Source organism: Macrotis lagotis, chromosome 1 (assembly GCF_037893015.1).
Source record: "Macrotis lagotis isolate mMagLag1 chromosome 1, bilby.v1.9.chrom.fasta, whole genome shotgun sequence".
NCBI classification, from domain to species: Eukaryota; Metazoa; Chordata; class Mammalia; order Peramelemorphia; family Peramelidae; genus Macrotis; species Macrotis lagotis.
In genome coordinates, this window is record NC_133658.1 from 458,158,665 (window position 1) to 458,181,576 (window position 22,912).

The window sequence follows — 22,912 nt, forward strand, 5'->3', positions numbered from 1 at the left end:
TCAATATAATTGGTTTCTTTTTGTAATCATGTACATTTTATTTTATGCATTTAAAAATTCCAGAAAGGGGTCTATAGGCTATATCTAGGCTGTCAAAGGGGTTCATGATGCAAGAAAGGCTAAGAAGTCTAGGACTATACACTGTCTAAGGTCCCTTCTAGATTTGTTATAATGATCCTATGAGACTAAAGTCAACCTCCCCTAATTTCTCCTCCTATGCTCTTCCCATTGCATCACATTGCTTCGGAATTAAAGTACCTTTTGAAGATAAGTCTGGAGCACAAATCCCTACATCATACTTAGCAAGAGAAGGGGAACTTCTTTAGGAAGTCCTGTTCTTTTAATGAGATACTTTTATCTTTATGAAAATTACTGGAGACTGTACTCTCTTGCCATGAGCAGGTTGGTGAGTGAGAGCAGGGTATGTGGTGCTATAGTCCTTCATATCTTTCCCAAGATTTATTTTCTTCTAAAGTTCTTGTACCTATTAGAGCTGGAAGAGGAGAGCATAGGTTGATTGTGGATAAAAGTTACTTCATAGAACTTCCTTAACATTTTCATTTAATCATGGCTAGAGCTGAAAATATAAACTTCCTTTGCTTTTCTTTCAAGTTCTTTTCAAATGAAAGGATGAGGCTAACTCTTTGACCTCTTCTAACAAGAGGATCCTTGAAATGCATGGAGTCCAGAGTGCTGGGAGGCCCACCAGATGGGCTTGGTAAATTACAGCTTGCTGAGTGAGGCAGGATCTCTAAATCCCCCCCCCGGTGTTTTTCTCTACAGACCTCTGGACTCTTCCAACTTCCAAGTTGTCTGGGACCTGTGCCTTTTGGGTCCCAGAGTCAAAATTTTCATTTTCAGATCAAATGTATAGAAAAAATAAGAGGAAAGAATCCTTATGCAAAAGATAAGTACATTATAGTTTGATAAAAGAAACTTAGATTCATTGTTAAATATTGCTGTAGGGTTTATTGGAGGGAGTTCTTTTTTTTGAAGAGTTTTGTTGTCTCCCCAATTAGAATGTAAGCCTCTTGAAGGCAGAAAATGTTCCAATTTTGTTTTTGTATCCCCTTGGCCTCCTTCCCCACCCCCAACCTCAAAAATTTCTTTTTAATCGTCCTTTTTTTGTCTTCCTTTGTCTCTGACGAAGGCATAGAATTTCTTTTTGACAATAAAAACCTTTCTTTTGTGCTGTTGATACTTCTCCCTCCTGTCTTTTCTGAAACTTGCTTCATTATTTTCTTATCTACTGACTTTGTCAAACACCTACAAATATGGGGAGATCATCCTCTCCCTCACTCATAAAAAAAGCCTTTACTTGATCTTAGCTTTCACTCAACCTATCATCCCAAATCCCTTTTCTCTTTTACAATACAGTTTCTAGAAAAAATTGTCTCTATTTCCCCCTCAATTTCATCACTTTGTTCACTTCCTTGTCTGTGGCAATCTGTCTTCCCACTCACCACTGACTAAAACTACTCCTTTCAAGGTTATCAGTGATACAGTTGCTAAATTCAATGATCTTTTCTTAGTCCTCATCCTCCTTGACATCTCTTCAGCTCAGAACACTTTTGACCACTCTCTTCTCACTTCTCTTAACCTTCCTGACTTGGCTTTCTCTTTCTCTTCACCCCTGATCTGTCTACTTCTCAATCTTCTTTATTGAATCTCCCTCCTTCTCCTGCTTATTCCATGATCATTTCACCCAAGGTTCTATCATGGACCTCTTCTCTTCTTTCTACTACCTCTCTTGGTGATCTCAATTCCTGAAGATTCTATTATTATCTCTTTATAGATAACTTCCACCTCTATATATCCAGTCCTATTCTATCTTCTGAACCCTACTTCCATGTTACCAACTGCCTGCTAGGCATTTCTATTGTCTATACTAAAAGATATCTCAAATATAGCATCTCCAAATGGGACTCATATTTTTTATCCCCACCCATCCTACTTCAAAACTTCCCCATTTCTGTTGAGAATACTACCATTCCTTCAGTCACCTTGATTAGAAATTTTGATTGTTATCTCACCCTTAACCATATTCAATCAGTTAACCAAATCTTCTCAACTCTACCTCCACATTGTTTATCTATTCCCTTATTCCTGTTCACATGGCATCTACCCTATTTTAAGTCTTCATTACCCTTGGTTTGGGCTATTGCTATTGTTTCTTTTTTTGTTTGTTTTGGATTTGGGTTTTTGCAAGGCAATGGGCTTAAGTGACTTACCCAAGGTCACACAGATAATTATTAAGTGTTTGGGGTCAGATTTGAACTCAGGTCCTCCTGACTCCAGGATCAGTGCTCTATCCACTGTGTTACCTAGCTGACCCCTATAGTTTCTTAATTAATCTCTCCACCTCCAGGCTCTGCCCTTTCAAATCTATCTTCCATACTGCTATCAAAATGATATTCCTAATTCTTTGTCATATGAGATGACTGGGCGGGGGAAGGATCCAAGTAAATGTAAGTGATGTAAAATCAAAATATGTCAATATAAATTAGCTTTTAAATGATGTTCCTGAAACAAAGAACTGACCATATTACACTCAGCGATTTCCTATTGCCTTTAGCATAAAATCCAAAACCTTTGCCTTTTAACTCAAAGTCATTTTCAATGTTTTCCTATCCTTCCAGTTATGCTATTTCCTTATTTTAAAATATAAATGGAATAAAAGAGAACAAAATGCCAAAAAACAGTATAGGTCATGATAGTGTATAGGAGCTCAAAGAAAGAAGAAAGCAGTATATTGTTTTTGAGCATTTGTTTCAGTCATGTCCAACTATTTTTTTTTAAGATTTTTCAAGGCAATGGGGTTAAGTGGCTTGCCCAAGGCCACAAGGCTAGGTAATTATTAAGTGTCTGAGACTGCATTTGAACCCAGGTACTCCTGACTCCAAGGCCAGTGCTCTATCTACTGTGTCACCTAGCCACCCCCATGTCCAGCTATTCTTGACCCCAATAGGTTTTTCTTCGCAAAAATACTGGAGTGGTTTGCCATTTCTTTCTCCAGCTCTTTGTACAAATGAGGAAAATGAGGAAAATAGGGTGAAATGACTTGCCCAGGGTCATATTCTAGTAAGTGTCTGAAGCTGGATTTGAACTCAGAAAGAGGAGTCCTCCAGAAGGGAAGACAGTTTTTTTTTATCAATGACACAATTTTCTCATAAAGGAAAAAGAGGGGAATTAGACTAAATGTCTCCAATTTTCCTTCCAATTCTACGTGTATGATGCTGTGAAACTGGGATCATAGAAGATAGTACATAGTAGGAATGTCATGAAGAAGCAGTAGGACGACCAAGGCTTGTGCTGAAGGGAAGGGACAAGGCTTTGGTGCTAGGCCGCAGCCATGCCTTTCTTTGATGTTCAAAGCCGACTGAGCATCAATGTTGACAAATGGATGATGATTATGAGTGCTGAACAACCTTATAAGATGCCAGCTCGATGCCATGCCTTTGAAAAGGAATTCAGAGTGTGCCCATGGAATTGGCATGACCCGAGCCAAGAAAGAATGCAAACTGGAACATGAAGACTTCATTGAATGTTTGCATAGGCAGAAAATGATATAACGTGTAGGAATAATCATGAAGCAGAAGAAGCTAATGAAAGAAGGGAAGTATACTACTCCACCTCACCACTCAGGCAAGGATGAGCCAATGGTGACCAGCCAATGGTGATATTGGGTGATATCTTTATGATGGAATGAAAGTGTACCCTGCTGTCCACTGGAAGTGTATATTTCTTAAAACAGACACCTCTTTGCAAAAATCAGAGTATAGAAACCATCCTGCTTTCCCCTGCCCCAGTTCTCTCTGTACTTTGCCATTAGAACAACCACCATCCCAGGCAAGTTGGTGGGAGTGGTTCACCCTCTAATATATATGATCTGTGAATCTGCCTGTATCTGAAAATAACCCATTTGGGAAAGTAAACATTTACTAGTGTATTTAAAAAAAAGTGAATGAGTAGCAAATCAAAATGAGTAGATCCAGGAAAAGATTGTACACAGTAATATTACATGTTTATCAATTATTATTAACTATTATTAACTCAACTGTTCTCAGCAATAGAATGATCCAAAACAATTCTGAAGAACTTAGGATGAAAAATGCATCCAAATATGGATTGAAACCTGCTTTTTTTTTTTGGTTTCCATGCTATACATTGATCAAAATTGAATGTGTTGAGGGAGAAATCATATCTTTAAGAAAAAAATATTAAAGATAGAAAAATTACATAATAAGATACCTTTTTTTTAAAAAAAATTAAACATAATAGTTTTTAGTCTTTGTTTAAACTCCACAGTTCTTTCTTTGGATACAGATGGTATTCTCCATCACAGTACCCTAAAATTGTCTCTGATTGTTGCACTGATGAAATGAGCAAGTTCATTAAAGTTGATCATCAATCCCATGTTGCTGTTATGGTGTACAGTTCTTCTGGTTCTGCTCATCTTGCTCAGCATCAGTTCATGCAAATCCTTCCAGGTTTTTCTGAATTCCCATCCCTCCTGGTGAAACCTGCCTTTTCAAATTTTCTTATTATTCTTATTTTTTTGATTTGTATTTTCTTTTGAAAAATGGCTTCTATGGAAATATTTTGCATGACTGTACATGTATAATCCATAACAAATTGCTTGCCTTCTCAGGGAAGGGAAAGAAGAGGGAGGGGAAAGAATTCAAAACTTTAAAAATTTTAAAAAGTGATATTAATTTTTCATTTATTTTCTTTTTTTCTCATTTACATTTGGTTTACATGTAACTGAAAAAAATTTCAAAAAATTAAATATGAAGCAAGTGAGTGAGTAGCTGAGGTAGTATCAGAGAATTTCAGAGAAGGGAGAGATCATTGTAGGCTATAATAGTCTGAGCAAGATTTCTTGGAAAAGGTGATAAGTTTGACTTTGAAGAATAGGAAGCTGTTGTAAGGAATAAGGAGTAGAGCAAGCTATCTGGAAAATTTTGTGTGGACGAGATGGAGGAGATGAGAATGGAGAGCCAGCCACCAGTCTGTTCCCTAAATCTCCTCCAAAAGATGCTTTTACTGTTGTGGTGGGTGGTCACTCTCAAGTGAAATGGAGTTTTCTGAACTAAAACTTGTGGTCAATCCCTTTGACATGTCTTTGACCCCAGAGCCAAACTTCAATGACCTGAGCAAGATAGTTTACTTTCCCTTCAAGAGGTCAGGAAGAGTCCATTAGCTGAAGTGTTCTTTCCATAGATTCAGCACTGCTTCTTTCAGAACTTGAGTTCACTCTCTTATGGCATTAGAATTACCTAGTAGAAGCATGGAACAATTTTCCTTGCTTTAACTGAAAGGAATGAAACGATGTTAGTTCTCTTCACTTGTCAGGGTCAAAAAGGGACTGCCAGAGGAGTGAGGCAGTAGGGAAGAGAAAGGAACAGTGAAAAGGGTGCTGGATTTTCCACCAAAGGTTCTGGGTCCCTTAATTTCTCTGGGGCTTAGTTTTCCTATTTAGAAATTTAGGGGGCTTATCCTCTAAGCTCTGAAACTTTGATTGATGAATGCACAATGAATGGTTATAATGGGCTTGTATCCCATCTTGAGACATCAAACTTCCTTGACCTTGTGGGCCCCCTGAGCTTGCTTGGCTCTTGGGCTTAAATAATCAATCACATTTCAATCCCTAGTTATACTCTCCCTCCTTTAGCTCTTATTCCCATCATTAACAAACATTTATTTCTGATGTCCTTGCCTGACACATACTATAGAGCCTTGAAAGGGGGGGGGGTTGCTAGGTTTAATTTACAAGGAAGCTAAGAATCTGTAAATTCAAAAATAATACAGTAGGGGAAAGTGTCTGAGTGTTAAAAAAAATTATTTAGTACCAAAATGGATGTACTTAAGTTTTCTAAACTGTTCTAACCACAGTTCTGCTGATTTACCCTGTTGATTTATGATCTTTTAGACTTGGAGTTTCCAGATTAATGTCATACAAATAATATTTGATTTGGAGTTAAAGACCTGAATTTGAATCCTAGCTCCATTCTTTATTACTTGTATGACTTTGGGAAAAATCTCATCCTGAAACTGAGGAGACTAGCTTGTGGATTCTTGAATATACCTTTCAGCTCTAAATAGTATGACCTATTTTCTTACGAGAATGGCACATTCTACAATCCTAGGCTTGCTTTCAGTCAACAAGATAACCCCTTGATTGGTAGAAGTATTTGATGCTTCTCTTTTATTCTCATCTAATTCCACAACTAAGTGAATTTTTTCCCTCTCCCTCACTCAACAACAAGAAAAGGGAGTAGAAAGAACCATAACAGAGAAGGAAAATTTTCTTCTAGCCCTTCAGATGGAAGTACTTTAAGAGGATGCTAAAATGTCACATAAGAATTCCTAGACATATAGAATAAGAAGGGATATTAGAGGTCATCTTGTCTAATGATTTCCTCCTAGTTTCTACTTTATATTGGGACAGTCTTTGACTTTTACCTTTCCCTGACTCTGTGGTTTAGTGGAAAGAGCCATAGACTGCCAGGTAGACCTGAATACTACATTGTTTTTCTTCCTCCATCTCCTCTTCCTCATTCATCTCCTCTTCCTTCATCTTCATTTCCTCTTCTTTCTCCTCCTCCTCCTTTATCTTTTCCTCCTTTTCTTTCTCTTTATTTTCCTCTGCCACTCCCTTCATTTCCTCTTTATATTCATCTTTCATATTCTCTTTTATTTCCTCCTTTTCTTCTTCCTCTTTTTCCACCTCCATTTTTCTTCTTTTACCATTTTCTCCTCTATTTCCTCCCTTTTCCCTTGTCTCTCCTCTCCTCCTCCTCCTCCTCCTCCTCCTCCACTTTCTCCATTTCCCCTCCTCCATTTCCAACTCCTCCTCCTCTTTCTCTTTCACCTTCTCCTCTTTCTCTTCTTTCTTTTTTCTCTTCCTTCTGCTCTTCCTTCTCCTTCCTTCCTCCTCCTGGGTCACTATTCATATCAGATCACAGAGCTAGAGTTTGTTCCTCCTCCCCCTTCTTCCCTGAATGAGGATGATGTTGTTGATGACTAATTCTTTGAAACATTTTTGTAGGTTTCTCAGGTTACAAATTGCAGTCTTATTACTCACTGAGTATCCTGACTGTGGGGTCTACTGAGCTGGAGGAATATTGGTCTAGGACCTGCCTCATGATGAAGTAAGGACATGTTTTATATGACTATTTTTACCATTATAATTCACAAGTATACATAGCAGTTCCTTCCACTGGTTTTACCTCTCCTTCCCTCTACCCTGGTCAGTAGCTCAGTTCTTAACTAAAGGAGAAACAATGTATGATTGTGAGAAGAATCCAGTATTGGCAGCCAAGAGATCTAGACCTTAAGCCCCATCCATCATCATGAAACCTTAGGCATGTATTTTCATCTCTCTGGGACTCATACTCTCAATTCTCTAAGAATCTAGGTTAGTTCAGATAATGTCTAAAGTCTTCCAACCCTAACATCCTATTTTCTCATGGTTCTTCTTAAAACTGTGACCTTCAAAATGACTTTCAGAAGAAATTCCTCTTCAAAAGAATTATCCTGAGGGGAGAAAATGGGACTGAGATCCTAGAAGCCTGGGTTTCAGAACAAAGTCTTAGGAATGGAAGACAGTCTAAGATAGTGGGAAGATCTCTCGAGCAGGTTAAAAAAAATCTGAGTTCAAATCTTGAATCAGTCATTTACTACCTTGGAAGTCATGAATGACTCTAGAGACCTCAATTTCCTCATCTGTAAAATGAGGAGTTAGGTTAAGGTCCCTCCCTAGTTCTCAATTTTATGAAGTTGCTGAGTCTGTTGACTGGATGTTGGTAGGGTCACAGAATCAGAAATGAGCAAGTGATGGTGCTGGGAGCTTCTGTTCTTGAACAGCTGTTTGGTATGACAGTTTCTCAGATGAAGGATTCCAAACTTCTCTTTCTGGAACATCTCCCAATTCCTTCTTACTTCCTCATAGAATCTTAAACTTGGAAGAAGCCTAAGAGATCATTTAGTCCAATATCTGAATAGGAATCTCTTCTATAATAGGGCTATTTGAGTGGTCAACTTAAAGCCTTAAAAATTTGTGTGATGTCTAGGGAGAAAGACCTTTGAATGAGCTAGGACAGTGAAGAGCTGGGGACTTGGAGGAAGATGGAGAAGAAATGTGGTGGAGATTACTCAGGGAGTAAGGATTTATAGGAACTTAGCCTGAAAGCTGGAAGGGAGCTGAAGGACCATCCTAGTCCAATTCCTTTTTTTCCTTTTTTTCACATTTATTTTCAATTTACTAATTTGTTCTATTTAAAATAACTCTAGACAATATAAAAAACCTTAGAGTACCCCCTTTAAAACAACTCCATGAACTATACAGACAAAATTATTTAAAAAATCATATATATATATATATATAAAATCAGATTTAAGTAATGGAGAAATATTAGTTGTTCATGGGGAGGCAGGGCTAATATAATAAAAATGACAATTTTACTTAAATTATCAATTAAATTACTCTTCTTTTTTTTCCAAATGAGGAAATCCAGGTTCCTTAAAGTTAAGTGTCTTGTCCAGGGTCACATAGTAAATATCAGAGATGATATTTGAAGTCAGGACTTGCTTTCAGTTCAGCATGCTAAGACTCTTGGGCTAGCCACTAGAATTCCTTTCTGCTCTGAGGAGAGCTCTGGGTTCAGTTTCTACTGTGACTGTGTTTATGTCATTATCTGCAGTTATCTTGGAGAATCTTTTCTCCTCCTCCAGGTTAAACGTTTTCCTTTATTTCTATAGCTGTCTTTTTTAAAAAAAAAACAGTAATGTCCCTGATATCCCCTTCCTATTGATCTCCAACTTCTGTCCCCAAAGACTGCAGTGGACAAGAAGGGGCATAGCAGAGAGAGGAAAATGAAGGCTTGTCCCAAGTCTTTGAAATAGTCAAGTCAAGATAGCAATTAAAGGAAGAATTCTTCCTCCCCTCCCCCAGGTTCAATTCATAAACCATCTCCATTTTGCTTCATTTCACATAATCATTTCATTAATATTCAGAGAATTAGAGCATTTAGACCTGGAAGGGAAATTTAGAGATCATGTATTCAAAGAATCATAATTTTAGAGCTGGAAGGGATTTTAAAGGTCATCTAGATGAATCCTCTAATTTTACAAGTGAGGGAACTGAGGACCAGAGATATAACGTTAACTTGTTTGAGTTCACAAATGTAGTGAATATTGGGACTGGGCTCAGTGCTAGCTAGTGTTGGGAGTGGAACCAAGGTCCTTGGAATTCTAAATTAATGTCCTTTCCATTGTAGCACTATGTCTTTTTGACATACAACTTTCATCCTACACATGAAATCTACCCAGTAAGATCAGAGGTGAAAAATGATGGTTGTTATCACCACTTTTATACAACATTGTACTAGAAATGTTAGCTTTTGCAATAAGAAAAGAAAAAAATTATAGGAAGTAGAAGAGGCAATGAGGAAACCAAATCATCACTCTTTGCAGATGATATGCTTTACTTAGAGAATCCATTAAAAACTATTTGAAGCAATTAACAAAGTTGTAGGATATAAAATAAGACCACTCAAGTCACCTGCATTTCTATACATAACCAACAAATCCCAGCAGCAAGAAATAGAGAAATTCCAATGCAAATTGAAAATGCAAAACAACTGTAGACAACATAAAATATTTGGGAGTCTACCTGCCAAGACAAACATAAGTACCACATGAACATATTTACAAAACACTTTTTTACACAAATGCAGATTTAAACAACTGGAAAATGCCAATTCTTCATGGATAGATTGAGTTAATATAATAAAAATGACAATTTTATTAAATTAATCTACTTATTAAGTGTCATACCAATCAAACTACCTAAAAATTATTTTATAGCATTGGAAAAACCATAAAATTTCTCTGGAAGAAAAAAAGATCAAGAATATCAAGGGAATTAATGAAAAATAAATGTAAAGGAAGGTGGCCTAGGTATACCAGATCTAAAACTACATTATAAAGCATCAGTCATCAAAACTGTTTGGTATTGGCTAAGAAATAGAGTGGTAGATCAGTGGAATAGATTAAATTCACAAGACATGGCAATAAATATATTAACTAATCTACTATTTTATGAATCCAAAGACTCCAGTTAAGAATTTAGTATTTGACAAAAGCTGCTGTGAAAATTCAAAAATAGTATGACAGAAAGTAGGCATAGACCAATATCTCACACCCTATACATAAGGTCAAAATGGGTACTTGATTTAGATGTAAAGAGTGAGATCAAGAAATATTTTATCCTTTTTAGATCTATGGAAAGAAGAATTTATGACCAAGGAAGAGAGAGAGAGAGAACATTATGAAAAGCAAAATGGATAATTTTGCTTACATTAAATTGAAAAGTTTTTGAATAAAAAACCAAATGCAACCAAGATTAAAAGAAAAGCAGAAAGATGGAAAATAATTTTTACAGTCAGTATTTATGATAAAGCCTCATTTCTAAAATATAGAGAGAACTAAGTCAAATTTATAAGAATAAAAGTCATTCTCCCATTGATAAATGATCAAAGGATGTGAACAGGCAGTTTTCAAATGAAGAAATCAAAGTTACTTATAGCCATATGAAAAAATGCTCTAGGTCACTATTAATTAGGGAAATGAAAATTAAAACAACTCTGAGGTATTACCTCACAGTATCAGATTGGCTAATATGACAGAAAAGAGACATGATAAACATTGGAGGGGATGTGGAAAAACTGGGACACTAATGAACTGGTGGAGTTGTGAATTGATCCAGTCATTCTGGAGATTTTTTTTGGTCCTTCATTTTTGAAGAAGGTCACATCAGGGAGGTGGTGCTGTGACAAGCATATGAATTGGATTTGAGTGAGAGGGATGCTGTGCCAAGTCACCAGTCTCATTTTCACCTCCAGAACCATCCAGGTCCAGTGGCCGGATATAAAATAGGACAACTGGAGGTGGTCCTGGATGCCAGGCAATAAGGATTAAGTGACTTGCCCAAGGTCACATAGCTAGTAAGAGTCAAGTATTTGAGGCCTAATTCAAACTCCTGTCCTCCTGACTCTAAGGCCAGTCCTCTATCCATTGGGCCACCTAACTGCCCCTCTGTGATTCTGGAGAACAATCTGGAACAATGCAGGCAGGGCATTAAAAATGCATACACTTTGATCCAGTAATACCACTACTGTCTGTATCCCAAAGAGATCACAAAAAAGGGGGAAAGATCCATATGTATAAGAATATTCATAGTAGGGAAACAATCTTTATAACTAATGTCTCTGACAAAGGTCTCATTTCTAAAATATACAGAGAACTGAGTCATATTTCTTTTTAAAAAAAGCCATTCCCCAGTTGACAAATGGTCAAAGGAGATGCAAAGGCAATTTACAGATGAGGAGATCAAAGCAATCCATGGTCATATGAAAAATTGCTCTAAATTATTACTTATAGGACAAATGCAAATTAAAGCTTCTCTGAGGTACCCCCTCACACCTCTCAGACTAGCCAATATGACCAGAAAGGATAATGATCATTGTTGGAAGGATTGTGGGAAATCTGGGGCACTATTACATTGTTAGTGGAGCTGTGAACTCATCCAACCTTTCTGGAGAGAAATTTGGAACTATACCCAAAGGGCAACAAAAATGTACATACCCTTTGATCCAGCAATACTACTACTGGGTCTATACCCTGAAGAGATGATGAAAAAGAGTAAAAACATCACTTGTACAAAAATATTCATAGCAGCCCTGTTTGTTGTGGCAAAGAATTGGAAATCAAGTAAATGTCCTTCAATTGGGGAATGGCTTAGCAAACTGTGGTATATGTATGTCCATGGAACACTACTGTTCTGTTAGAAACCAGGAGGGATGGGAATTCAGGGAAGCCTGGAGGGATTTGCATGAACTGATGCTGAGTGAGATGAGCAGAACCAGAAAAACACTGCCTAACGACAACATGGAGGTGATGTTCAACCTTGATGGACTTGCTCATTTCATCAGTGCAACAATCAGGGACAATTTGGGGCTGTCTGCAATGGAGAATACCATCTGTATCCAGAGAAAGAACCGTGGAGTTTGAACAAAGTTCAAGGACTATTCCCTTTAATTTAGGGGGAAAAAACCTGATATCTTATTGTCTGATCTTGTTATCTCTTATACTTTATGTTTCTTCCTTAAGGATATGATTTGAAGAAAGATTGGGGGAAAAACTGTAAAACTCAAAATAAATAAAATCTTTAATTAAAAAAAAGAATACTTACAGTAGCTTTTTTTGTGGTGGCAAAGAATTGGAAATTGAAAGGATGCTCATCCAATGGGGAATAGTTGAACAAATTGTGGTTATGAATATAATGGAATATTACTGTTTTACAAGAAATGATCAGTAAGCAATTTTCAAAAAAACCTGAAAAGACATATCAACTGAGTGAAGTGAGCAGAACCAGGAAATCATTGTACTCACTAACAGCAACATTGTGTGCTGTTCAACTATGATAGACTTAGCTTTTCCAAACAATACACTGATCAAAGACAATTTTTAAAAACTTGACAGAAAATATTATCCACATGCAGAGAATGAATTATGGAACCTGAATGCAGACCAAAGTATATGATTTTATTTTTTGATTTTTCCTTCTTATGGTTTTTCCCTTTTTGTTCTGATTCTTTTTTTCACCGTGTGGCTAATATGAAAATACATATTAACACAATTGTATATGTATAATCGATGTCAGATTACTGCTATCCTAGGGTGTGGGAGGGAAAGGTGGGAAGAAGAAAACTTTTCAAAAATGAATGTTGAAAATTATCTTTATATATAAAATTGGAAAAATAAACATTTTGCCTAGGGCACTAAATAAAGATAATGGGAAAAAACTCCCAATAAAAAATGAGATTGAAATTGTTGAAACAACTTGCTCAAGGTCATATAGCTGAGCAGTAGGGTTTAGACCCTCCCCCAACGAGGTCCTCTGCTTCAAAATCTTATGCTTTTCCCATTGTATAATGCTGCCTTCTATATCTTCAAACATTTACCCACAGGAAGAAAATTAAGAGAGCATATGACAGTCTTGCTCTCCTTCAAGGGAAAAAACAAAGTTGAAGGCTGATGATGCATGGTTTTATATTCTGTTTGTAAATAATAGTAATATAATAATATCAATAGTTACAAATTGCTCTATATATTATTTCATTTGATCTTCACAATAATCTTGTGAAGCATGTGCTAATTAATCTCCATTTTACAGATGAGAAAATTGAGACTGAGGGAAGTTTGATGGCTTACTCAGGACTATAGAGACAGTAAGTATCTGAGCCCAGATTTGAACACAGGTCTTCCTGATTCCAAATTCAGAGTGCGGTGCCACCTAGTTTCTTCATGGTTGCTTTTAGCAAGAATATCAATAACCCTAATAGTAGAGAAAAAGTACTGTCTTACTGCAGTGAAAGTCCAGTTGCAATTATGTAACAAATTTGTAGTGGACCCAATCAATATGATTTCATGATTTTATCTAGCATCACATGAATAGGAGTGAAGGTAGTGAATGGCAAGGTGTTATAAAGTCATAATTTATTATATGACAAGAGGAAAGAGACTCAAGCATAGAGGATTGTATATTATAGAATTTAACTGTTTCACCAAGGGGGTCAGAAGATGAAGAGAGAAGAGTATAGCCAGTGCAGTGGTGACGGTCAGTGAAATAATTGAGGATTAGAAGGATTGGAAATATGGGGTGGCTAGGTGGCATAAGTAGATAAAGCACCGGCCCTGGAGTCAGGAGTACCTGGGTTCAAATCTGGTCTCAGACACTTAATAATTACCTAGCTGTGTGGCCTTGGGCAAGCCACTTAACCCCATTTGCCTTGGGAAAAAACCTTAAAAAAAAGGATTGGAAGTCACCATAAAATGAAGAATAGGATTGGAAGTCATAAGGCAAAAGCAAAAAATGCAATAATAGGGGATTATAATGTGATAAAGGATTTCAGAGTTTGAGAATATTGAAGTGACACATTTATGGACAATGGCACAATTATGGTTATGACCATTTCTGAAGTACAAGTAGCTTGTTAGAATTGAGTAGATTGAAGTCTGAGAAATTATTATATCTGAGAGAATATTAACATTTTTTTTTTGGAATCTAGTGTAAAGGCAAGGTGGAAAAAAAAGACTATGAGCTGATTGAAGAAAGAAGGAAAATGGACTGGTGATAGTTATATAATAAGTGTCAGAATCTTGATTGGGTGATAAATTCAGATTGAGTAAACTTCAAACAAGGAGAAGCTGCCAAATGAAGAAAGTAGAAGGCGAGTATGGAAATAACAATAGGAAGTAAAGGAGTATTTCAATTTCCCAACCCTCCCTACCTAGTGAATTGAAAGTATGAGTGAAAGTACAATGAGTACTGAAATGTGTGACCAGGGATAGAGTATAAGCAGAAGAAATCTAATATCAATAGCAGATGGAGAAAATGAACAGGAAAACATTTAAGATGAAAACAAGTTTAATCATGGAGCTTCCAGAGAGCACAGTGGAAAGAACATATAGATTTGGAGTTGGACATTATGAATGTTACCTCTCAAGGTTGAGGAGAATGAAAGTAAGGGATTGGGCAGTTGGGGATGAGAAATGGGGTTTGTACAACATCCTGGGGTTCATAATCTGAGAAGAGGAGTTTCCCCTTCTGCAAATTCTTTTCTAATTCAGTGTATTTGATTGGTGATTTTATAAATTAGGTTCTTTTCACAAGTATAAATCTCAATTCATCAATATCTTATTCTGAATGAATTTTTTCTGTATTGTCTCATGATCTTTCACAGAGGATCTATACAATTTATTGAAGACAAGTTGAACCTTTGAAATTTCTCTGCAAAATAAATATAATCCATGTTTTGCCTCCCTCATGGTGTTCTTGTAAGGAAAAACAAATGAGTCAATGGGTGTAGAAAAATGGATGAGTATAATGGAATGTTGTTTCATAAGAAATTATATATTTGAAGAAATCAGAGAAAAGTAGAAAGATTTTTATGAACTGATACAGTAATAGAATAAAGAATAGAATAGATTATAATAACATTAAATAGAATAAGGAAAACAATTTTCATACATTCACAGAACGTGAAGCAAAACAACTATGGAAGACATCAGAACTGATCAATTCAGTGACCAGTTGTCATCTCATATGGTGAAATATGCTTCATTGCCTCAAAGCAGAAAAGTGGTAAAGAATGAGTCATATGGGGGTGGCTAGGTGGCGCAGTGGACAGATCACTGGCCTTGGAGTCAGGAGTACCTGAGTTCAAATCCAGCCTCAGACACTTAATAATTATCTAGCCGTGTGGCCTTGGGCAAGCCACTTAACCCCACTGCCTTGCAAAAAAACCCCTAAAAAACAAAGAAAAAAGGGGCGGCTATAGGTGGTGTAGTGGATAAAGCATCAGCCTTGGAGTCAGGAATACCTGGGTTCAAATTCGGCCTCAGACACTTAATGCCTTGGGCAAGCCACTTAACCCCATCTGCCTTGCAAAAACCTAAAAAAAAAAAAAAGAATGAGTCATATGTTGTCAGACACAGTCAACATGATGATTTATTTTAGTTTCACTGAACTTCTTTGTTATAAAGGGAGGGGGAAGGATAATAGAAAGTGACAATAAAACATTTAAAAGGGAAAGAAATGTAACTCTGCATATGTAATATGTAGGGGAAAAGAGGTGGTTTCCCTCTGTATCCTTTTTGCCTTCACTCCATTTTGAGAGAAGCTTATATAGCCAGATTCTCTTCTCTTCTTCCTATTTTTCAGTAATTTTTTTCCACCTAAGAGATCTGGGGGGTCACATAGTTCTTGACAGTATCCCTGAAACTAAAGGTCAAAGTAACCCCTTTGAGAAAGCAACTCCATTCCACTTTCATATAGTTTCCATTCTTTCCCCACTCTATACATTCTTTATATTGCTACCAGTCTAAGCTTCCTCATATATAGTCACCTGACACTTAGCTGTTTAAAAAATCTTCAGTGGTTCCCTTCCCTATTGTTTCCTGCACTTGGATCAAATTTGAATCAGTTAAGGAGCAAGGAGGGCAAGGTATAGAAAAGGGAAAGGGCTTAGGATGGATAATAAGATTAAAGACTAGGTACTGAACAAATTTGGGGGGGAATTATTTGGATTTTCATTGATAGTAGCAACAAGGATCTGAAAAGGATGGAACACAATTAATTAATTAATTGATTAAGGGATAAAAATGGTAGTAGCTGAAGGATACAGAAGTAGAATTAGGGAACAAAGGAGTGGATATCCTTCTATCCTTGTTTATTAGGAAGAGTGAGAGAAAAGGCAGGAAGCTTTGGATGGGCTACCAAGAGATATGTTTTAAGGAAAAAACTAGATTTCATTTATAATTTAAGACAGAAGGAATGTAAGAGGAAGAGATCTTGAATTATTCTGGTTCAGACCTTAATCAGACCAGTCTAGTGATTCATGTTCAAGACATCACTTAAGTGACTTTGATTCTTTACTATGTAACCTTGACCTCAGGTATGTAAGAAATCTTGTGTGAGCAGAACTCAAGGAGAAGCATAAAATAAGTATAAGAAAAAATACAAAAGGAAAACCAGATAAGTAATGCAATGGCCCTCAAAAGAATATAGACCAGGATGACTTAGGAGAATAGAGGCCAGGAATCTTAGGTTTTACCTCTCTTTTTTAAAACGATCAAGTCATGGATCTTAATGATTTTGTCCATATGTCCATTTTGTTCATATGATGAAAAGTAGTGATGGCAAGTAGAAGCAGCATTAAGAGCATGAGGTTTATAGTGAAAATGATGATGGTTTTTAGCATAGTTACAGATTTTTATTATGGATCAGAGTTATCTGTGGTACCCTCAGCTTTTCCTGGTATAAGTAGATACCAAAACTTGCTTTGTATCATCATCAATCAGTCAGTTTTCTCCAGATCACCAGTCAGGACTTCTCTTTGGAAGCCCCAGTGAAGTGGGATTTTTTTTTTTTGTGGGAGATTATGCTAAGTATCTCTTTAGAGGGGCAGCTAGGTGGCACAGTGGGTAAAGCACCGGCCCTGGAGTCAGGAGTACCTGGGTTCAAATTCGGTCTCAGACACTTAATAATTACCTAGCTGTGTGGCCTTGGGCAAGCCACTTAACCCCATTGCCTTGCAAAAAACCTAAAAAAAAAGTGCAAGAGAATCCTTGCCTGACTTCCTTAAAAGAACAAATCAATCCTTCAACAGAGATTTCTAAAGAGATATATTTTTAGGTTTTTTTGCAAGGCAAATGGGGTTAAGTGGATTGCCCAAGGCCACACAGCTAGGTAATTGTTAAGTGTCTGAGACAGAATTTGAACTCAGGTACTCTTGACTCCAAGACCAGTGCTCTATACACTGTGCCACCTAGTCACCCCTTCTCTTACACTTTCATCCTGCACCAAATTATCTAAGGGATTCTTTCAGGTAAATTCACAGTCATCATAGTTAGACAGAGATAGTTTCATCTACCCCATGTTGTTGAAAAATATGACACCTCCCCCAAAATCCTACCCCTTGGTCATTCTGGAAAGGACTTGTCCAAACCAGTGGGGAGAGGGAGGGTGGAGAAAGATCTGTCAATTGAAACCATTTCCCCAGGCTGCATGGAACACTATGAAGGGCTCATAACTACAGGTTATTGTAGTTCTCTGCCTGAGATAGAATATGACAAGGCTGAAGAAGATCAACTGAAATTATGAACAAAAGAAGTACAAAATTATTGATTAAGCCTTTTTGGAGAGCATATAAAAATCTATGAACTAGAGAGCCTTCCCTCTTCCTAGAGTAGAAATGATTCATCTTAGATTCTAGAAGTTGGGATTCTTAAACCTTGATTAAATTATTCAAGATCATGCATGCATTTATTTCTTGCATTATGTTGTTCAGATTTTTTGACTTGTGTTCTGAGAGATCTATAATTATTAATTTTTCTCTACAAATCATGTCAAGAGCAATATGTTCTGATTATATAAAATCAACTTTAAAATATATATTATTGTTTTTTGCATTATTCTTTCTTTTGTTTCTTTTGATGGACTTGTCATTGCAAAATCAAGTTTTTCTATTTTAACAATTATTTCTTCTTTGTAGACTATAATAAAAACTGATTTCACAATTCCTATCTCTTTTTTAAACCATTCAGGGACCTGGAAGTTCATAATTCCAATGTGATTCTATGCTTTTTTGGGGAATCCACAGGGTTCTCTGTCTCATCAGGTTTCCTTTATTTTATAATATTAATTCATAGATTTTTAGACTCTTTCCCCAAATCTGGAGATCATATTCCTTTCTGTAATTATCTTACTTGTAGATTTATCTGCTTATGCTCAATATCTTTGATTGAATTTTCTTCCTCATAATATCTTTGGTAAATCTTGTCTTCCCTTTCTCCTCCTTATAATACCTTATTGTTCATTTTTTGACTCCTTCGCATTTTAATATGCTTTCAGTAAAGAAATCCCTCTCAGTCTTTTCTCACCTGGACACAGTTCATCAGCCTCAATCTCTTGTGCAAATGATATCTGGGAAGACAGTAGGCCTTAGCTGAATGCTGGGATCTTTCCTCAGGTTTATTAGAGTGCCACACAAATCATACATCTGTCCTACCATAATTCCTTCTCTTCTTCATTTTTCAGACTGAGCTTTATTATGTTATAAAACATTGCTATGCTGCTGGCCTGGCCTGAGCAACCTTCTGCCTTTTGATTTTTCTGTAGTCTTGTGGAAAGGACCAGGTTGAATGAAGAGTTGAGTTCTATGAGTTGGCTTTTGAAATCCTGATGCCCAGACATGGTGGTAAGAGGGTACTGAGCATGTTAGAGTTTAGCAATTAGCTTCCCTTTCTATTAATTCATTGAATTGTTACCTCATTCAATTCTTGGCACTCTAGAAAATGGAGAGCGCTGAAATTGTTTGAACTCTTGTGCAAAATTACTAATCTCAAGAGGTCTTAGAGGTGCAAGTATTAGAGAAAATTTCTAGTGTGCTATTTTGTTAATCATGTGACCTGGGAATTCATAATTGATGACACAATGGATAGAGAACTGGACCTGAAGTCAGAGAACCTGAGTTCAAATCCAGCCTCAAATGCTTACAAGTTATATGACCCTGGGCAAGTCACTTGATCTGTGTTTGGCTCAATTTCCTCATCTGTAAAATGGGGATAATTATAGTACATACCTCCCAGAGTTATTATGAGGATCAAATGAAATAATAAGTATAAATCATTTATCATAATGCCTGGTACATAGCAAGTACTATATAAATGTATATATACATATTATATATATATATATAAATTGTTATGATTATTGTTATTATATTAGTGTTTCAGAAATATGTACTCTAATTGTCAGGAGAAGTTAAGCAGAAGAGAATGTAACTGCTGGATGGACTTCCAACATTCAGGTTGGGTTCCTAGATAAATTTTGGCATCATTCTATTATCTTGGCATGTCTAATATAATCATCATTAGGTAGTGGTGTACATCAGTGGTCTCAGGAAGGGGGACTTCCATACAACAGACTGGTAATAAGAAGAAAAATTCATATATCTCTAGGCAAGATAATGAAAAAATACTGAACTCTTTCCCAAGTGAAAGTGAATGACTCCTTACCAGACTCAATCACAAAAATAGGTCAAAAGTCATGAGAAAAATCAACAAAAAATTTCATCCCTTCCCTTGCTGACACCTATCAGAGAAATAGCTGAAGAGTAAATTCATCTTTTTGGAATCAGGTGTGCACAACTGCAATCTTAGCAACCTAAAGAGTGACATAAAATAGTCCTTATCTGGAGCTTCCAATTGATTTACTTTATTTGCAAAAGTAAGTCTTCTGTGAGATCCTACAGTGCATAGAATTCTGTTGTTGAGAAGAGCTGTCTTCTGTTCACTAAATTTCCAGCATTTCCCTATACTAGATTAAAATGTAATTAAGATATTTTTTAAAAAGTGAATAAAAATATAATAAAACATAGATAATAACTTGTGTTTTTCCAAGCCAACATCCAGCTATAGGGCTGTATCTCCATTTGATTTTGACACCACTGCCTCTATAGTAGTAGGTCCTGTCCTTTTTGAGATGAAGGTCTCTTTTAATATCAAAACAATTGAGGAATTAAGGAAAGCTTTAATATTTTTTAAAATTTTGAATATTGTTTCATTTTCAGTTACATGCAAAGATAGTTTTCAACATTTATCTTTGTAAGCTTTTAAGTTCTATCTTTTCCTACCTTCCTTTCTTCCATCCCCCTTCCCCAAGCCAGTAAATAATCTGATATAAATTATACATGTACAATCATGTTTAACATATTAAGGAAGGATTTTAAATGAACTTGTACTGAGCGAAGCTGGATGACAATGATAGATAGTTTGTTAGACCTGTAATCAGAATGACCTGAATTGAATGTGAATGTGAATCCTGGCTCTGACCCTTCCTAGCTATTTGACCCTGGGCAAGTCAGTTAAACACTCTCAATCTTAGTTCCTTCATCTCTAAAATGAAGAAAATAATGATTTTGGGATGTTGTGAAGATTAATGCTTATGAAGTGATCTGCAGACTTTAAAGCACTATAGGAATATTAGTAATTATTAATTATGACAGCATCTACATATCTACTTGAGCAATAAATAATACTATGTATGTTACATTCATTAGATAAAAGGTATGTTTTATCATTTATGATAATTCACATCTAAATAGATTTTTTTATTCATAATAATCTTTTTAGGTTGGTGTTGTTAACACCCCCATTTTGCAAATGAGAAAACACATTCAGAGAGGTTAAATGAATTAGGATTTGAACTGCAGTTTTCCTGACTCCAAATGCAGTACCCTATGTATTGTTACATTTCTTCTCAAAAATTTCTTACAGAACTCTACTACCCCTCTCCTAAAGGTCCATGGCCCACTGGTGCAACGACCCTAGTTTATAGATGACACAACTGGAACCCATAGAAGGGAAGAAATTTTCTCAACATTACATAGAAAGTCAGTGGCAGGTACTGAAACCAGAACCCCTGATTGTTAGGCCAGTGCTCTATCCATTAGATAATACTTTGTGTTTGGTGAACAGTTTGAAGGAAGGAGAGAACAGATGCCAAAAGGGGAGAACACGGAGATTGTATTTTCTTAGGACCTAGCTGTCTCTGGGGGAGGAGAACATTAGAATTTCCTTTGAGAGTTAGTTCCAGGATTTCTCCATCCTAAGCCAACAAATCTGAAGGCTATTTATTCAAGTACCACCCTGACAGAAGACTTCCAGCTTTCTGGAGAAGGCCTTATTTCTGGTGTCCCCAAAGGTATCTGGGGTAGCTGAAGCAGAGAAAAACTCCTGTGTTTTGGTCAATGTAGGGGTTTTGGGACAGATAATTCTTGGGGAAGTAATCTGGACCATTCCAGGATGCGGAATGATATTGTTAAACTTTGCTCTCCCTGCCCCCAACCCTGACCATCCTGAAGGAGAGATTGATATCTCCCTAGCTGCCAGACATGCAAAACATTAAAAGAAGAAAGATGTTTTCTCCAAGATCCTTTCTTGTAACTGGCCTCTTCCTTCAGGCCTTTCCTGCTGTCATCCCAAATTCCTTTTCTTACACAGCAAATGTAGAAGTGGAAGACAGAGGAGATAATGAAGAGCCTAAATAGTCCCATGTGTTTTGCTTGGCAGGGCTCAAGGATGAGAGGAGATGTTTCCCATCCCATTTTGGGAACCATACAAGTCTACTACAAAAATCTATTACAGGTAGTAGAACCTTTTGGAAGCTGAAATATGTTACAGTGTTAAGGGACATCCTTAACATCTGTCCCTGGAAGACATAGACTATTGAATTGCTCTCCCTGGTCCTATCTAGCATTTCAAACATTACCCATCCTTCAAGGTCTCACTTATATTTCTGATCTAATCAGCAAAATTTTTTCTTCTCTCCCTCCCGTTCCTTATATTGAGAGAGGAAAGAATAACAACATTTCAGTTTTATGTCTGTAGAGTCAAACAAAACACATTCTTGAATTTTTTGTAAAAAAAAAAGTCTCACATGAGTACTCTGGAATTATGGTTGGTAATTATGGTGATCAGAGTTTCTAAATCTTTCAAAGTTGTCTTTATATCAGTCATCAAAACTGTCTGGTACTGGGGGCAGCTAAGTGGCATTAGTGGATAGAGCACCAGCCCTGGAGTCAGGAGGACCTGGGTTCAAATCCCATCTCAGACACTTAATAATTACCTAGCTGTGTGACCTTGAGCAAGTCACTTAACCCCACTGTCTTGCAAAAAAAAGAGGAGGTGGAAAATAGGAGAAGTTCAGAGAGTGAGTCAAGCTGAGAATGAAGTAGACATAACTAGAAACCCTTAAGAAATGGTGGTCTGGGCTAGGTAGCCCTCATTCAGGAAGGTAGGTCTCAGAGTAGAGGTTTTTCTAGAGAGGGTAGTCAGTTGGTGAGAAAGCAGAGAAGACCTGAAGAGTAGGGAATTCTTATCCAGGCAAGAGCCTATAATAGATGCCCCATAAATACTTTGGGCAAATTATTTCACCTCTCTGGGCTTCATGTTCCCAACATCTGTCTTGCTGACCTCACAGGCTGTTGTGAGGATCAGATGAGACCATAAATGGGAAATTGTTTTGAAAGTACAGTATAAAACTGTATATACATATGAAGGAGTATTATTATCTGACAGACTAGAGACATTTTGTTCCTCTAGAAAGTTGACATGTCAACAAATGATTTTGTGTACAGCAGGAAGCTCTGCTTTCAAAATTTTTGGTCCCAAACTCCTAACTTCACCTTTGCAAAGCTCCTATATCTCTGGTCACCAATAGTACTGGGCTTGTAGTCATAAATATTTAGAGCTTGGGAAGTCATTCAACCTTTGACATCCA

The 22,912-nt window shown here is 36.7% G+C and overlaps 1 pseudogene; it reads left to right on the plus strand.

Annotated features, from left to right (window-relative positions):
• The first annotated feature begins 3,001 nt into the window (after window positions 1–3,001).
• Window positions 3,002–3,800, plus strand: LOC141519379 (NADH dehydrogenase [ubiquinone] iron-sulfur protein 5-like; annotated as a pseudogene).
• Window positions 3,801–22,912: the final 19,112 nt, after the last annotated feature.